This window comes from Solanum dulcamara, chromosome 11, assembly GCF_947179165.1.
Source record: "Solanum dulcamara chromosome 11, daSolDulc1.2, whole genome shotgun sequence".
Taxonomy (NCBI): domain Eukaryota; kingdom Viridiplantae; phylum Streptophyta; class Magnoliopsida; order Solanales; family Solanaceae; genus Solanum; species Solanum dulcamara.
Window position 1 is genome coordinate 41,205,565 of NC_077247.1, and position 16,404 is coordinate 41,221,968.

The 16,404-nt window shown below is 32.7% G+C and overlaps 1 pseudogene; it reads right to left on the minus strand.

Moving 5' to 3' along the window:
• Window positions 1-2,625: 2,625 nt before the first annotated feature.
• On the minus strand, window positions 2,626-5,770 carry LOC129875007 (WPP domain-associated protein-like; annotated as a pseudogene).
• Window positions 5,771-16,404: the final 10,634 nt, after the last annotated feature.

Consider the following 16,404-nt stretch of genomic DNA (forward strand, 5'->3'; position numbering starts at 1 on the left):
GTGAGACTTTTCGTTGTTACCTAACGATGAATTTAAATAATATGATAAAATAAAATTTAAGTAACAATCAAAACAAAAATTGTATTTAAACTAATAATACAATATAATACACCGGGTAACAACTATCCAAACAAGGTGTAAAACTCTCTATATAGGCTCATTGTTCAGTTAAGGGGTCATTTGGTGATTCCAATTTTTGGATTAATTTATCTTAGTAGATGGGATAAAATAGTTTCAATTAGATATGATAAGGTGGATGTATTAGAATTAAGCCTGAGATAAAATTTATATTGACCGTCTACTAAATACAATATAATTTTACTCCAAATTTAATCCTAAAACACCCCACTTTATGTTGCGTACCAAATGATCCCTTAATATGTTGAGCAGCTTTCATACTAGAGGCAAGTGGCTAGGGCAAGGGCTAGGGCTGTACAGGACAAACCGATAAACCGCACCAAACCGACAAATCGAACCAAACCGGAAAACAAACCCGACTAGTGGTTTGGTTTGACTTGGTTTGGTGTTTGGAAAAAAAAACCGACCATTATAGGATTGGTTTGGTTTTAACTAAAAAAAGTCAAACCGAACCCAAACCAACCCAATTATAGATATACTACTTTTAAATTATGTTATACATAAAAATATTTATTAAAATGTAATTTATAAATATTTTTTAAAATTTTTTCATAATTTTTGTTTTCTTTCTTACATTTAGATTTGGACTTGAGTAGCCCATCTAAATAATATACAAAAAAAACTTATCTTATAAAGTTATATTATAAAGTTAAAACTTCAAACAGTGGTGTGCCTCCATCTTATATGTTGATATTTTGTACTAGAACTCTTTTTAAGAAGCACTGCTCTGTGCTTTTTATTAGATACTATGAGAAACCCAAAAAAATCCAAAAAAACCCAAAAAATCCGAGAAACCCGAAAAACCCGAAAAACCCGAGAAAAATTGATATCGAAAAACCCGACTTTTATTGATTTGGTTTGGTTTATAGATTTAATAACCCGACACAAATGGTTTGGTTTGGTTTGTAAAAAATCCGAACCAACCCGGTCCATGTACACCCCTAGCTAGGGCTTTGCACGGATGTCAGCCTGCACCTTCGCCAACACTGCCAAGGTAACGTCGAACGATCAAATATTCATGTCCATATACGTTAAAATTAAGGAGTCCTAAAATATATAGCATGAGAAAACAATATGGTAAGAAGTACTAGGAGAATTAATAATTAATGAGTTTTAACATATATGGCAAGAGAAAAATATATTTTAAAATTTAAAGAATTCTAAAATATATGGCGAGAGAAAAATACATCTTAAGAGTTTTGATGCTCTCTCATATATATTTATAAACTTGATTATATGAGTTAGTAATATTTACGTAATTTTGAGTAAGTTGTGTATTCAATTATATAGGCTATATACGTAAATATATATATATATAACTAACGTGGTACACACGTGCAAAGCACCTACTCTAAACTAGTTAGACTTTAAAAGCAAAGCAAATGAAACTTTTAATTAATAGTAACCGATTTTATTATATTTATTTATACATAAAAGTTGTTACGACTATTTTAATCTATCGATCGAGAAATAGGAAGGTTTTGAACAAATGCACTGGCCATTCCTAATTCATTCAACTTGTGAAATATGCGCAAAAATGGGAGTCGCTACCTTCGTCGAATCATCATAATTCGTATCTCAATTATTAGCTAACTAGTTTTTGTAGCATTATACTAAGTGCACATCAGCCACTTGTTAGAAAACAATCAAATCTGAGGGCACAAATGTAATCTCTCTTTATTCCTTTTTTTCATTTATCTTCACCTTTCCTCCTCCTCAATTTCATCTCCTAAAAGTACCACTCCCTCTGATTGCCGCTCCCTATAGGAATTTCTAACCTAGTACTCTTATTATTTGATAAATGCCTTTGGCTTAGTTGTATCTGGTGGAATGTTTTGATTGGTTGGGATAAGTTAAAATAAGCTTTTGATCTGCTATGTGTACTCACCCAAAGTAAATAGCAGCCCCAAATTGCTTTGTTAAGGAAAGTGAACCTTCAATCCAGCTTTTCTTTCTCTTTTGTGGCCTTCATCCCCGTTGGACGCGAGCAACTTCCCTAGCTTTAATTTCTGGTGTTTGCCTCTGCTGGTTAAGTACTGGAGCTAGGTTATTGTTTCCTCAGGATGGGATGGAAGCCATTTTTGTTAGGAAAGATGAAGAAGAAGAAGGCATGAGTCCATAAACGCTTCTGTAAGAGGTGGGGGAGGAGGGGCACTAGCAATGTGGAGAAGAGGAGGTAGAAAAGAAAAAGATTGGCACTACTCTAGACTTGTATATCTTATCCATTTACACTAATACGGTTGACTTGTAAGGTAAATGATATGGGCTCTTGTTTGAGAGAAAAAAGTTAACACGAGGCAGATCGAAATGAAAGGGCACAATACCACAAATTTAGAGGATTTTTTTGCTACAAACAAAAAAGTATAAATGCCACCAGAATAGTGTCCTTTTGTGTATTTTTAGGTCCTTATGGCAAGAACAGAACAGTAGGCATTCTGAAAAGAAGTCCATATTACTATTTGTTTTAGAAAGTAATGTCTTGCAAATGTAATGTTCTTGGTGTAATTTGCAATTCCTTTTGGCTGATATTCTCTACATATTTGAAGGGGCAAAAAGTCTTCTTTTATGTATACATTGGCACTATGATATTTCAATTACTTAACGAAAAAGAAAAGATAGCACAAACCTCGCATTATTTGTTCTCAACCTTCCTGTCACCTGCATTCAAAATCAGCAACCATCTTTCACGATTCATTTATATTACCAATTATTGTTTCCACCTGCTTTCTTACCTCTATTTCTTTTGATTCAAGCGAGGACAAAAGAGTTTGCCTCTCTTCAGAAATAGCAAGGACCATATTTGCCCTGTGATTAGCTTCTTTTAACTCCTCCGCCTTCTCCTCAGGACTTTTATTTAATTGGGCTGCCTCCTCTTCCAATACTTCAATTCGCTCCAATGCTTCTGCCAACTGGCCCTTTACAACATTTACTTCTTTGTTGCATCCAGAAGCTAATGTTTGTTGTTGATTTGCAAATTAGTTTGCAGCATTCAACTCTTGACGAACCTGCTCAAACTGATCCCTCTCTTTTGCTAGAGCAGCTGATGCATCTGTTACTAACTTCTCCTTTTCGTTCACTAACATTTCCAGTGCAGAAACCATTTGCTTCAGTCTGTCCCTCTCTTTAACCTCGAATTTTACTTTGTTTTCCATCTCAATAACTTTTGTGTCGAGAGATATTCGAATTTCTTTTTCATTCAAAAGCTCCCAATACAGTTCCTCAAGCATATCTTTAGCCTCCTTAATGCCTTCACCGGAAATCACTCCACAAATTTCTTGCATAATCAAGCACTCCATCTCTACATCTTCAATTTCAATTTTTCTAGTACTTCCAGCATTAGTATCATTACTTTCATTAAGCATATCAAATCCCTAGTTTAACTCCTCAACTTCATTTCTTGCCCCGCCACCGAGATCCCTTAGAAAATAGGTATACACATCTTCCCTTACAGAAGCTTCTATCAGTGACTCTTCCATGGCTAAATTGAGATCTCCTATCTGTTTTAGCATGCCTGCTTCTGCCAAAGAATGTTGCAGCCTCTTCTCAGTGGCATCTGAAACTTGGGACAAAAGGGACTTCATTTTTCTTATCTTTAAGCAAGTCTCTACGCTGGTGATTTTTAGAAAGAAGGTTATCAAGCATTTCCTTTTAAGTTACCGAAACTTAGTCTCCTGGGTAAATGCAGGATGTTTTTCATTCTCTACCTGGATATCATCCAATTTGAATATAATTTCTGGAATCTTCTTCCTTAGAATGTCAGATTCACCCTTATCCTTTTTATGTGGCACAGCAGAGCCTCCTCTAAGATTTAGATACTCCCCCCTTAGAACAAAATACTCATCGGTTTTCTTTTGCAGAATGGACTCATGGTGTCTCTTTATCTTTGTCATTATATTATTAAAATAGGTCACCATTTCATCTTTTGACATGTGCTTCAACGTGACAGCATCAAAGTTCTCAGGCATATCAGTCTTAGAATCCTCCAGCTTTCCATTTCCATTTCCATCCCAAACAGATTTTGAAGAAGTCACGTAATCACTTGATGTCTTGCGTGCAAAGAAATCTGCATCATGTGATCCATGGGAAGTCGCATGCCCATTTTCTGAACTTGACAATGACTTCAAAACAGCATCCAATTCCGTCCGTAAACTAGAGATGGCATTCAACTTCTCATTTCGGTCACCGCACAACTGAGCATACTGGTCCCACAGTTTGTACTCAAATTCTTCTTGCACAGTCCGAACTACACTACGCATTACCATGGCCTCAAGCTCCACTTCGATTAGATGCTACTCCTGCCACTGACCAAGAGATGTCTTGGATAACTGTAGCATAACATCCATTCGTTTAAAAATGGTACCCACCATCATTCTCATGTTATCTAGTGGTTGGTCCAACTGAACCCAAATTCCAGATTCTTTCTCTTGTAGAATACCTTCTAGTTCCACCATCTCAAATTAGATCCTCTAAGCTCATCAATACTCTTCTTCAACTTCTTGAATTCATCTTCTGCCAAACTTCTTAGCCCATCAAGAAGTCTCCCATCTTGCCATTCTCCATGAAAACATCTGATAAAGTCATACGTTTTCGAAAATTCATGTTTTCTAGCTCATCCTGCGACATAAGTGACCCAAGAGATTCAAATTCAGTGGTGCTAAGACCCCCTTCATGAAATTGTAAATACTCTTTTAAGTTGGCTAATTCCTTATCCTTATCCAGTAGTCTCTCAGCTGCGTCTTGTTCCACCACACTCACTATCCCCTTAATCACTGAGTCCTTAGCATCCTTGATACCATTAAGCGGTCATTGACATCTTCCCAGTATGTATCAAAATCTCATCACCCAGATTCTCATTTTCCTTTGCACCATTAACCATTTGCTCACACCCACCATTTGTCATTCCCTCAAGGTCATCCTCACCATGAGATTTTATACCATTTCCATTTCTCACCACCCAATTCTCTAACACCTCTGAACTCCCCATAACAGAAGCATATCTGCATATTATTTTCCCAATATTAGAAAACCCACTTAAACCCAAAATAGAACATCATAAATCAAGCTGAAACAAATCACTTTCAACAAATCAACCATAAAACAAGTATACCCTTAATGAAATATACACTCAAAATCCAACAACCAGAAGAAAATGATTAAAACAAAGGAAAAAAACAAAAACCCACTTCACAAAAGTCACCATTAAACAAGTAACCCCACACTAAAGCAAAACATACCGAAAGAAACCTCTGAAATTTCACAACCCAAAAAAACAGAAAACCAAAAAGATGGAAAGAGTGAACACACTCAAAATTTAAATTAACACAAACCCAACAAAGAAAACAACTTCACAAGTAAGCAAATTAGGGAAAAGGGTGTTCAATTATTACAACTATTAAACAAACAATTGACCAAAGCAATACTCATAAACAAGTAAAAAAATAGCTTTAAATGTGTGAACTTACAAGGAAAGAAGCAATAAAGCTACCAAAATGGGTAAAATACCTCAAATGGGTCTTTGGTAAATGCTAAGGTATATCAGTTCTTGAATTCTTCTCAGAAATCAGTGGAGTGGTTAGCTTTAGGGTTTTTCCGGGAGAGAGTAAAATTAACTCACATGAAAGTTTGGTTGGAATGAGCGGGAGTGATTATACATAAAAGAAATGAAGGATTAAAATAGATGATTTTAATATGCATTAATATAATGGAAGTAACTTTAATGATTACTTCAAAGCTCCCTTCTATAAAAATAATATATATTAATATATTAATTAAAGAAAAACACGTTGCTCTAATTCAATAATTATTAACACGGATAATAATAATTATGCATGATATGTAAATGTGTCATTTAACTTGATTTCGATTGGTATTTATGTACTCCAACTTTGTATGTATATAAGTAGATATTTAAATTTGTATAAAATTGAACAAGTAGACACATGCGTGTATAATACACATAGGACACCACATAAGACGTGAATTGTCACGTATGATATATGTGTGTACTTATTTAATTTTATACAAATTTAAGAATCCGTTTAGCCATATGACATGAAGTTAAAGTTTTGTTTTGACATGCAATTTGAATTTTTAAGTTGTACTTTTTGCTCACAAACATTAAAAAAAACATAAGTTGATTCTCTTGATGTTTTTATACAATCTTACCAAATAATCAAAGGTTTATAACAAAAGTATAATACGCTATCAAAAAGTTATTCTAAAAAACATACAATATTTATTGATCAAATTTTAGTTCAATAAAAAAGTAAATTGAACATGAGTTGTATTGAGCTACTTTTTAATAAAATTGAATATGGTCAATATCGTTAGTAACTATATCATCATGTTTATATTCTTTAAATATTTCAGATATTCTCGCAAAAAAAATTATAGATATAAAATTGTGGTTTTTTTTACAAAGTATAAAATTGTGGGTCGATTTTTACATTTGAAAAAAATGAGAAATCATGATATGAAATTCTCAAATCAAGCTTTTTAGAGAAATTGAAATTTCATCTCATGATTTCGCTTCAATTGCTGAGTATGATTTTGTGTAGATTCAAAGTTTTAAGCTTGGAGGCCTAGAGCCTCACTGCATGAAATCATGAGATGAAATTACATGTTCAAATGTTGATTTTATCTCATAATTTTAAATTATAAGATGAAATCACATATCCAAACAATTACTAAATATCTATTTATACACAATAAAAAAATATAAATATTAGCTGAAATTAAATTTTAAAATATATTTATATATTATGCATAATAATGATAATAGTAATAATTGTAATTTCATCTGACAAAAAAGTGGGTGAAAGATATGGAAAGGTCGGAGGTAGTCCTATCAAGTGGTTGACCGCATATATAATTTATTTGTATTTGAATAAAAAAAATTAGGATAATACATCAATCTCTCTCTTGTTATAAAAGTAATTAAGTTAGAAGATGAATAAACAAAATACAGAAAGCAAATAAATAAAAAGAGGAGAAGAACAACAAATTTTTTGGAATTTTTTAATTTTCTTCTATATCTTTATATGTTACAATGCCTTCTTTATGGGCAGAGCGACAATAATTGAGGGGGGTCAAGAATTAGTGTGTGTTGGAGGGGGGGGGGGAAAGAATTCATGGGCATCCACCCACTTAATTTTTTAACATCTCCCTTGTATGTCCATATTTAACGTGCATCATTAAAAACTTTACAAAAAATAATATACATAGTTATTCTGAACACCCATAGATGTTGTGCTTCGTTAAAATCTTACTAGAAAAAATTCAGTGGGAAAAATCCTAGTGAAGGAAAAAAGTACACACATCTGGTAATACGTCTTGATTGTTATCTCATTAAAAACCTTATCAGGAAAACTTAGTGGAACAAAACCTTGATTAAGAGAAAAAGAGTACAACGCATATTTTCCTCCCTTGATGAATTTTCATTTGATATTTTGGAGACAGCGCATTTCAATCCTATACCTTAGTTTCTCAAATGTTGATGTTGGTAATGCATCTGTGAATAAATCTGCAAGATTATCACTCGAACGAAGTTGTTATACATCAATATCATCATTCTTGTGGAGATCATGTGTGAAGAATAATCTTGGTGAAATATGTTTGTTCTATCTCTTTTTATGAAGTCACCTTTCAATTGAGCTATGCATGCGACATTGTTATTGAATATAACTGTGGTATTTTGACATCATTTTTCAGGCCGCATCTTTCTTTGATGAACTGTATCATCGATCTCAACCACACACATTCTCTACTTGCTTCATGAATTACTATTATTTCAGCATGATTTGAAGAAGTAGCAACAATAGATTGCTTTGTAGATCATCATGATATAGTAGTTCTTTCGTATGTAAATAGATAGTCTGTTTGAGATCAAGCTTTATGTGGGTCTGATAAATAACTTGCATCAGCATAACCAATAAGGTCTGCACAACCTTTGTTAGTATAAAACAAACTCATATCAAGGGTACCCTTTAGGTATCACAAAATATGCTTGATACCGTTCCAATATTGTCATACCCCAGGAGGGTACCCTAGACGTGGCCGACACTCAGAAACCATTACTAGCTCCCAAGCAAACTACTTGACCTGATCACACATACGCTCATTCATTCAATCAGTGGAAGACTTAAAATAAAGAGGTGATTAAGTGGGCAACTCAAATCAACAATCTAACTCAAGGAAGAAAGGTCATAGGCCAACAAGTCTAACTCCAATCTTTTTCATTAAATAGTCTAACAAAAAAATTTAAGGAAATAAAATATTCAATCGACCCATCACTATCTAATCTATGAAGCCTCTATCACTACTATCTAATTGATTTCAATGACAGGTTCATGGCTACCTCAAATCATAATGAAAATAATAAACTCAACACAAGAATAATATAAGTGGTATCCTCCGAATGTAGGGGAGGACTCACCAATAAGTTGAGTGTGAATAGATCCTTAATAGTGCGCCTATTGATGATCTCTTAAACCTGTCTCTGCATTATGAAATGATGCAAGTCCAAATGGACGTCAGTACGTGGAATGTTCATGATGTAGGTCCAAATGGACGTCAGTACGTGGAATGTACGAGTATATAATATGGCAGAATGAAACATACATCAAGGTAGAATAATATCAGTTCAAATATCTCAAATCAGAAAGATAAGGGAGACTCAATCAAGGTGTCATAAGTCTAAAGTAAGAATATGGTTTAGACAGAGACCAATCATGTATAATCCAATCCAATTCAATTTAATCACATACCATCCAATTCAATCCAATCATATATAATCCGATCCAATCATGTACAATTCGATCCAATCCAATTTAATCATATACAATCCGATCCAATCAAATCCAATCGTATACAATCCAATCACATACCATCCAATCCAATCCAATCATATACAATCAACTCAACAATAAATTCAAAGGACTCAACTCAATAGATATACAAGTTAGAATTTAGCAATGTTCTACAATCTCAATCATCTACAATCTCAATCAAACCAATCATATCATGCACAATCCACTCAATTCGGGAGTTTATCTAACCGACAACTATCACTTATGAGCTAGTGATAGTACAATAAGCCGACGTTGTTGCCACGTCCGTTCATACCTTGCCAGGGTAAGAACAAATCAACAATTATGGATTCGTAACCAATCAAGTCCTATCATGTCAGGACAATAATTTGGGAAACATCCGACTTTAAAAGTTCAATCTTCTCCTATGTTTGGCGACGTAGTTATTGGGTTCGAGTATGGACTATACTTTTACCCAATTTAGTGCTAAATACTCCTCTCAAAACTCAATATGCTCATATCTATCAGGTGAGTAAAATACTCAAAATACTCATTTAATCTCTTTGGACTTAGTTTCAAATCAACTCATTTAGTCTCATTGAACTCTTTTCAAAACTCAATCAATCTGGTCTCATTGGACCTTCTTTCAAAATCAACTCATCTCAATCATCAAACTCTTCTTTTTAAATTTGATACAATCTCAACTCAATGAATACATTAAATATTAGATGTATTTAAAATATAATTTTAACCTCTCAACTCAATCTCAAAATAGATATTTTAATGTAAAAATGCTCAACTCATTTATGCTCAAAATACTTATACTCAAAATGATAATTAAGAGACTTCTCAAACTCAAATCATGCTTAAACTCTTTCTAAATCAAAGATGAAAATAATCATTCTTTAAACTCAAAATAGTGCATAAATAATTTATTCAAAAACATTGACAAATCATTTTTAAAACTCCTTCTCAAACAATCATTTATGCTCAAGATCCTCATATGACTCCAATCAAATCAAATTATGCAAATCATATCATGTAGTCACATTAGACTCCAATCCATTTTATTTCAAAACATCATCATCAACGTTACCTCTTCATCAATCATTTTACCTTTTTAAAACTAAACATCATTTACATCATCATCAAACATTTTGCTCCAAAATCCTTATTTAATTCTATGTTCAATTTATAGAGACACAAATGACATTCTAGCTCCACCAAGGTTTCGTTCCTATTTATGTCATTCACATTCATAGCTATCTCAATTCCTTTTATTCATTACAATCAATACATATACATAATCATTTGCAGTCAATATGTATCTACAGTTTATGAAATAAAATATGAAAAATAATTATTCAAGAATTCAAGTCATAAAAATCATCAATCAATTAATAGTATGTAAAAATATTCTAGAGTTTAGGAAAAATTCAAGAAAACATTTATAGAAGGTTCAAGTCTTTCACAATTTTCATCCAACACACCTATGGGGCATATGGAAGAACTCAATCCATATTTTAGATTAGACTTACATACCTGACTTGAAGAACAAATCAAGGATTTGATGGCCTTACTTGAAGAACTTGAATCCTAACTCTTCTTCTCTTCTCCAATTCTTGCTCTTAATGTTCTTGAATGTTTTTGGAGAGAAAACTCCTTAGAAACTGATATAGGGCGGAATTTAGCCTTAAAAATGCGTCCAAGATAATATATATATAATAGGAAATGATCCAAGTTGCCCTTACTAAAATTTGGAAAAACTAGCCAAGTCTGCAACAGGTCTGCGTCGCGGACTTGTCGCACACCTCTCTTGTCTACTGGGCACAACTTTTTGGCCAAATCTGCGTCAGGTCCGCAACGCAAACTTATCGCGCACCTCTCTGGTCGAATGGGCACAACCTTTTACTCCAAACTCCAAAAAATACAATCTTAGTGGACTTGGAAAGAAGACTCAAAGACCTTTAATTTGATAGTCATAGGCCACCTAATTCATTATATTCTAGGAGATATGGTCATTTGAAGTTGACACTTATACGAACTCATACGAAAACTTAGCCGATAGAAATTCTTTGAACTCGGCTTGGTGTTAGAGATCCCTTTTAACCCTAAATCACATCTAATACACTTTAAATTCTTAGAAATTGATTCTAGCTCATATATACAAGTAGAAGTCACCGAGTTTGATCCTACACGCACATGAAGAATGGTTCGAGTCTTGGCAAAAAAAATTGGAGCGTTAGAAATGTCTTCGCGTTGGGGATGAACTATACCTTGCCAGCAAATTAAGAGAAAATGTCATATCAGATTTGGTTGCATTAGCAAGATACATAAGTGCACTAATAGCACTGAGATATGGTACTTTTGGACCAATAAGTTCTTCATTTTCTTCTAGAGGTCGAAATGGATTTTTATCCACTTTTAATGATCTAACAACCATTGGAGTACTTAATGGATGTTCTTTGTCCATGTAAAAATTATTTTAAGATTTTCTTAGTGTAGGGAGATTGATAGACAAAGACCCCGTCTGCTAAATGTTCAATTTGAAGACCAAGACAAAATTTTATCTTTTCAAGGTCTTTCATCTCAAATTATTTCTTTAGATATTCAATCGCATTTTAGACTTCTTCAGAGGTTCCAATGAGATTTATATCATCAATATAAACGGCGAGTATAACAAACTTGTATTCCACTTTTTTAATAAAAATACATGAACAAACGAAATCATTTATATAACCTTCATTTATCAAGTACTCACTAAGACGATTATACCACATACGCTTTGATTATTTCAGAACATATAATGATCTTTGCAATTTGATTGAGTATATCTCCTGAGACATAGTACATGCTTCAGGCAATTTTAATCCTTCTGGAATTTGCATGTAAATCTCATTATCAAGTGAACCATAAAGGTAAGTTGTAACTACATTCATTATATGTATTTCAAGATTTTTATTTACAATTAAACTGATGAGATATCGAATAGTTATTTCATCCATAACAGGTGAATATGTTTCTTCATAGTTGACCCTGGATCTTTGAGAGAATTCTTGTGCAATAAGGCGTGCTTTGTATCTTATAATTTTATTTTTCTCATTTCATTTTCGGATAAAAACCCATTTATAGCCAACTGATTTTACACTTTCAGGAGTTTGGATTACAGGTCCAAAAACCTCACGTTTAGTAAGTGAGTCTAATTCTGATTGAATTGCCTTTTCTGGCCAATAACATCTATGTCGACATTCTTCGATGGATTTAGGCTCAAGACTTTCACTATATTGCATAAGATTAAGTGCAACATTATCTGCAAAAATATCATCCATCATGATTTTTGATCGATCTAAATTTATCTCATCACCAATAAAACTTATTGAATTCACTTGAGTCTCGAGTTCACTGATTTCTTCAGAAATATCAGGATTACTCAAATCTTGACTTTCTTCAGGAGGTTCTTTTGTAGTATCATCTTTATTATTTCTCACGCTTCTCTTTCTAATATTTTTATCCTTTGAACCCAATAATCTACCACGCTTTAGGAGTATTTGGGATTCCGAAGCTATGATACTAGTAGATGGTCTTTTGGGGACATCAATCCGGTTAGGCACATTCACTGTAGGAATATGTGACTTAGTTATCCGTTTCAAATCAGTAAATGCATCTGGCATTTGATTTGTTATTTTCTGTAAGTGGATGATCTTTTGGACCTTCTACTCACATGTGCGAGTATGTGGATTAAAATGAGATAGTGATGAAACTTTTCACATAATTTCTCTTTCGGGTTCTTTTTTATCTCCCCCTAATTGCGGAAAAGTTATTTCATCGAACCAACAATCTGCAAATCGAGCAGTAAATAAGTCTCCTATCAATGGTTCAAGGAAGTAAATTATGGAGGGTGAGTCAAATCCAACATATATGTCCAACCTTCCTTGAGGGTCCATGTGGTGGTGCTACAGGCACATATACCGCACAATTAAAAATTTGTAGATGGGATATATTTGGCTAATGACCAAATACTAATTGTGATGGAGATTATTTATTATAACTTATCGGTCTGAGATTTACAAGTGTTGTTGCATGTAAGATAGCATGACCCCAAATAGTAATCAACAGTTTTGTTTTCATAAGTAGAGGTCTTCCTATCAATTGTAGGCGCTTAATAAATGACTCTGCAAGGCCATTTTAAGTATGAATATGAGCAATAGGATGTTTAATTTTTGTCCTAATTAATAAACAATAATCATCAAAAGCTTGTGATGTAAATTCTGCAGCATTATCAAGGCGAATAGCTTTAATTGAATAATTTGGAAATTGAGCCCTTAATCTTATTATTCGTGCTAATAAATTCGCAAACACCAGGTTGTGAGATGATAAGAGGCACACATGAGACCATCTTGATGATTCATCTATTAAGACCTTAAAATATCTAAACAATCTATTAGGTGGATGAATAGGTCCACATATATACCCATGTATACGCTATAAAAAGCCAAGAGATTCGATGCCAATCTTCAGGGTTGATGGTGTGGCAATTAATTTATCTTGATAACAAACAACACATGAAAATTCATCATTCATAAGAATCTTCAGGTTCTTTAATTGATGTTCAGTTGAATTTTCATTAATTCGTCTCATTATTATTGATCCAAGATGACTTATTCGATCATGCCATAACACAAATGTATTTAGGTCAATAAACTTCTGGTTTACGATCAAATGTACTTCAATTGCACTAAATTCTGCATAATATAGGCCAGACGACAAAGTCAGTAATTTTTTTCAAAATATATTTTTGGCCTGAGACACTCTTGGATATTATACCAAGGTATTCAATATTCATTTAATTTAGTGTCTCAACATGATATCCATTTCTGCGGATAGCTTTGAAAACTCAACAAGTTTCTTGGGAATTTAGAAGAGAACAATGTGTCTTCTATAACAATCTTGTCCCCTTAGGAAGAAATATAGTAGCTCTTTCGGAGCCTTTAATAGTTTTTGAATTACCAGAAATTGTAGTAATATTTGCTTTTCTTCTAAGCAAGTACAAAAAATATTTCTCATCTTTAAAAATGGCATGAGTCGATCCACTATCAATTACATAAATATCATTGTGATTGATCATTCATCCAAACAAAATTTGAGGCATATCCATATTTTTCTTTTAAAAAAATAAAATAAATATTATAATTAAAACATGACTCATTATACTAATTTTATTTATTTACATGAATTTGAAAAATATAAACATATTATTTAGTACAGACTAATAAAAAGAAAATTATTTAAATATTATTAGGCTTATCAATATTCATATCTCCTTTTGAAAAATTAAAGAAATCAGCTACATCCAGATGCATATACTCAATATTATCTTTAGAGATGAAGTTTGTCTCTGAATTATTTTCTGCTCTCTTCAAGGATACCTGATATAGCTGAACTAGACATTTTGATGATATGCAGATTCGTGACTAGTGTTCATACCTCCACATCTATGACATATACCTTCTAAATTTTTCTTTGGTATAGCTTCTTGCTTTTCACTCTTTTTTTATATTGCTGATCATTTTTCGGTTCAGTCGAGCATCATGATTATAATTTTTTCTTCGACCACGATCACGACTAGAGCCATGATCTCTTTCTCGTTGGTTATAATTTGCCTGATTCACTTTAAGAAGTGACAAAGAATCAACGGACCGACTATCATGATTCTTCATTAACAAGTTCGTTGTGGTGTTCAGTAATAAGAAGGTGAGAAAGTAATTCAGAATATTTTTTAAAATTCTTTTTGCGATATTTCTGCTGTAGGAGCATATTTGCGGGTGGAAATGAGGAGTATGTTTTTCAAGTTTGTCTTGCTTAGTGATTTCTTCTCCGCATAAATTTAACTATGCCTGTAATTCTAAGCAAGGCAGAATTAGGTTCAGTTATATTTTTAAAATCCATTTATCTCAAATTGAGCCAATCATGACGTGTCAGTGGAAGGATGACCAACTTCAGGTGGTCATATCTTTCTTTTATATTCTTCCACAGTTTAAGGGGGTCTTTTAATGTGAGGTAATGTAATTTTAACCCCTCGTCAAGATGGTTACGGAAAAATATCATGGCTTTGGCACATCTTTGATGGTGTCTGCCAAATTTATTGATTCTAGATGTATTTCGGCATCTAATGCCCATGATGAGTAACCTTTTTCAGATATATCAAGAGCAACAAATTCAAGTTTAGAGATATTCGACATTTTAAGAAAATAAAATTCTTACCCTTTTGTTACCTTTTTAAAATAGCTCGAAGTGATAGAGGCTCATGCTGATAACGTGTTATAAAAGTAATTAAGTTATAAGAAGAGTAAGCAAAATACATAAAGCAAATAAATAAGAAGAAAAGAGGAAGAACCATGAATTTTTTTGAAACTTTTTTATTTTCTTCTATATCTTTGCATTTTACAATGCCTTATTTATTGGCAGAAAGACAATAATTGACGGGGGGGGGGGGGGGGACAAGAATTCATGGGCATCCACCCACTTAATATTTTAACATCTCTCTCTCCCTCCCCCCCCCCCCCCCCCCTTTTAGTATTCATGGGTGAATAAATTTTGTAGATCATTTATAAATATTTTTAATTTTATAATTTATTTTAGAAGAAACTTTTATTATTAATACGAGATCTGAAAAAAAATTATTTTTTCTATTCACTTTATAAATAATAATAAAAAATCTTAATTCCTTCATATGTGTGGTTATATGTAAATATGTCTGTGATATGTCTAATAGAATCTCCGTAAGATTAAAGTATATAAATACAAAAAAGACGATGAGTTGGAAGGGAACTCAATGGAGGAAAACTTCAATGTACTAGTTTTTATGATGTTTGTATGTCATCTAAAATGTCATATTTCGACACATAAAATGAATAAATAACAAATGTATTTTGAATTTATAATTTTAAACATCTAATAATTTATTATTAATAAAGATCAAACCCAACATATTTGAATGTTGAATTTATTTCAATCCACCTTGATTTGCAACAATGATGAGTTAGTGTATCGGCTACGAATTTGACTGAATTCAATAATTTTGAGTCAAATTTCATTAAATTTGTACATACTAGTAATTTAGAATTCAATATCTTTATTAATCAAAACCTATAACTTCAAATCACAAGGCCACCTCCAATTTTCAACTATTTTTCACATATAATACAACAATCCAATGTCGTTGCTACTATCAAATCCTACTAGTGCAAGAATATATCTAGATTTTGACACTAAGTTAGCATTTAGCAGTATATTATAAATTTGACAAGTTATTTTTGGTGAAGTTTTACCATATGATTGGCTATAGTTTTTGAAAAAAATATTTGACTTTAAAAAAATGTGATTCATATCCAGAAACTCTATTAAAAATAAATATTCATAACGTTGTATTACAATTAATAATGAACAAGTTCCGTGATAA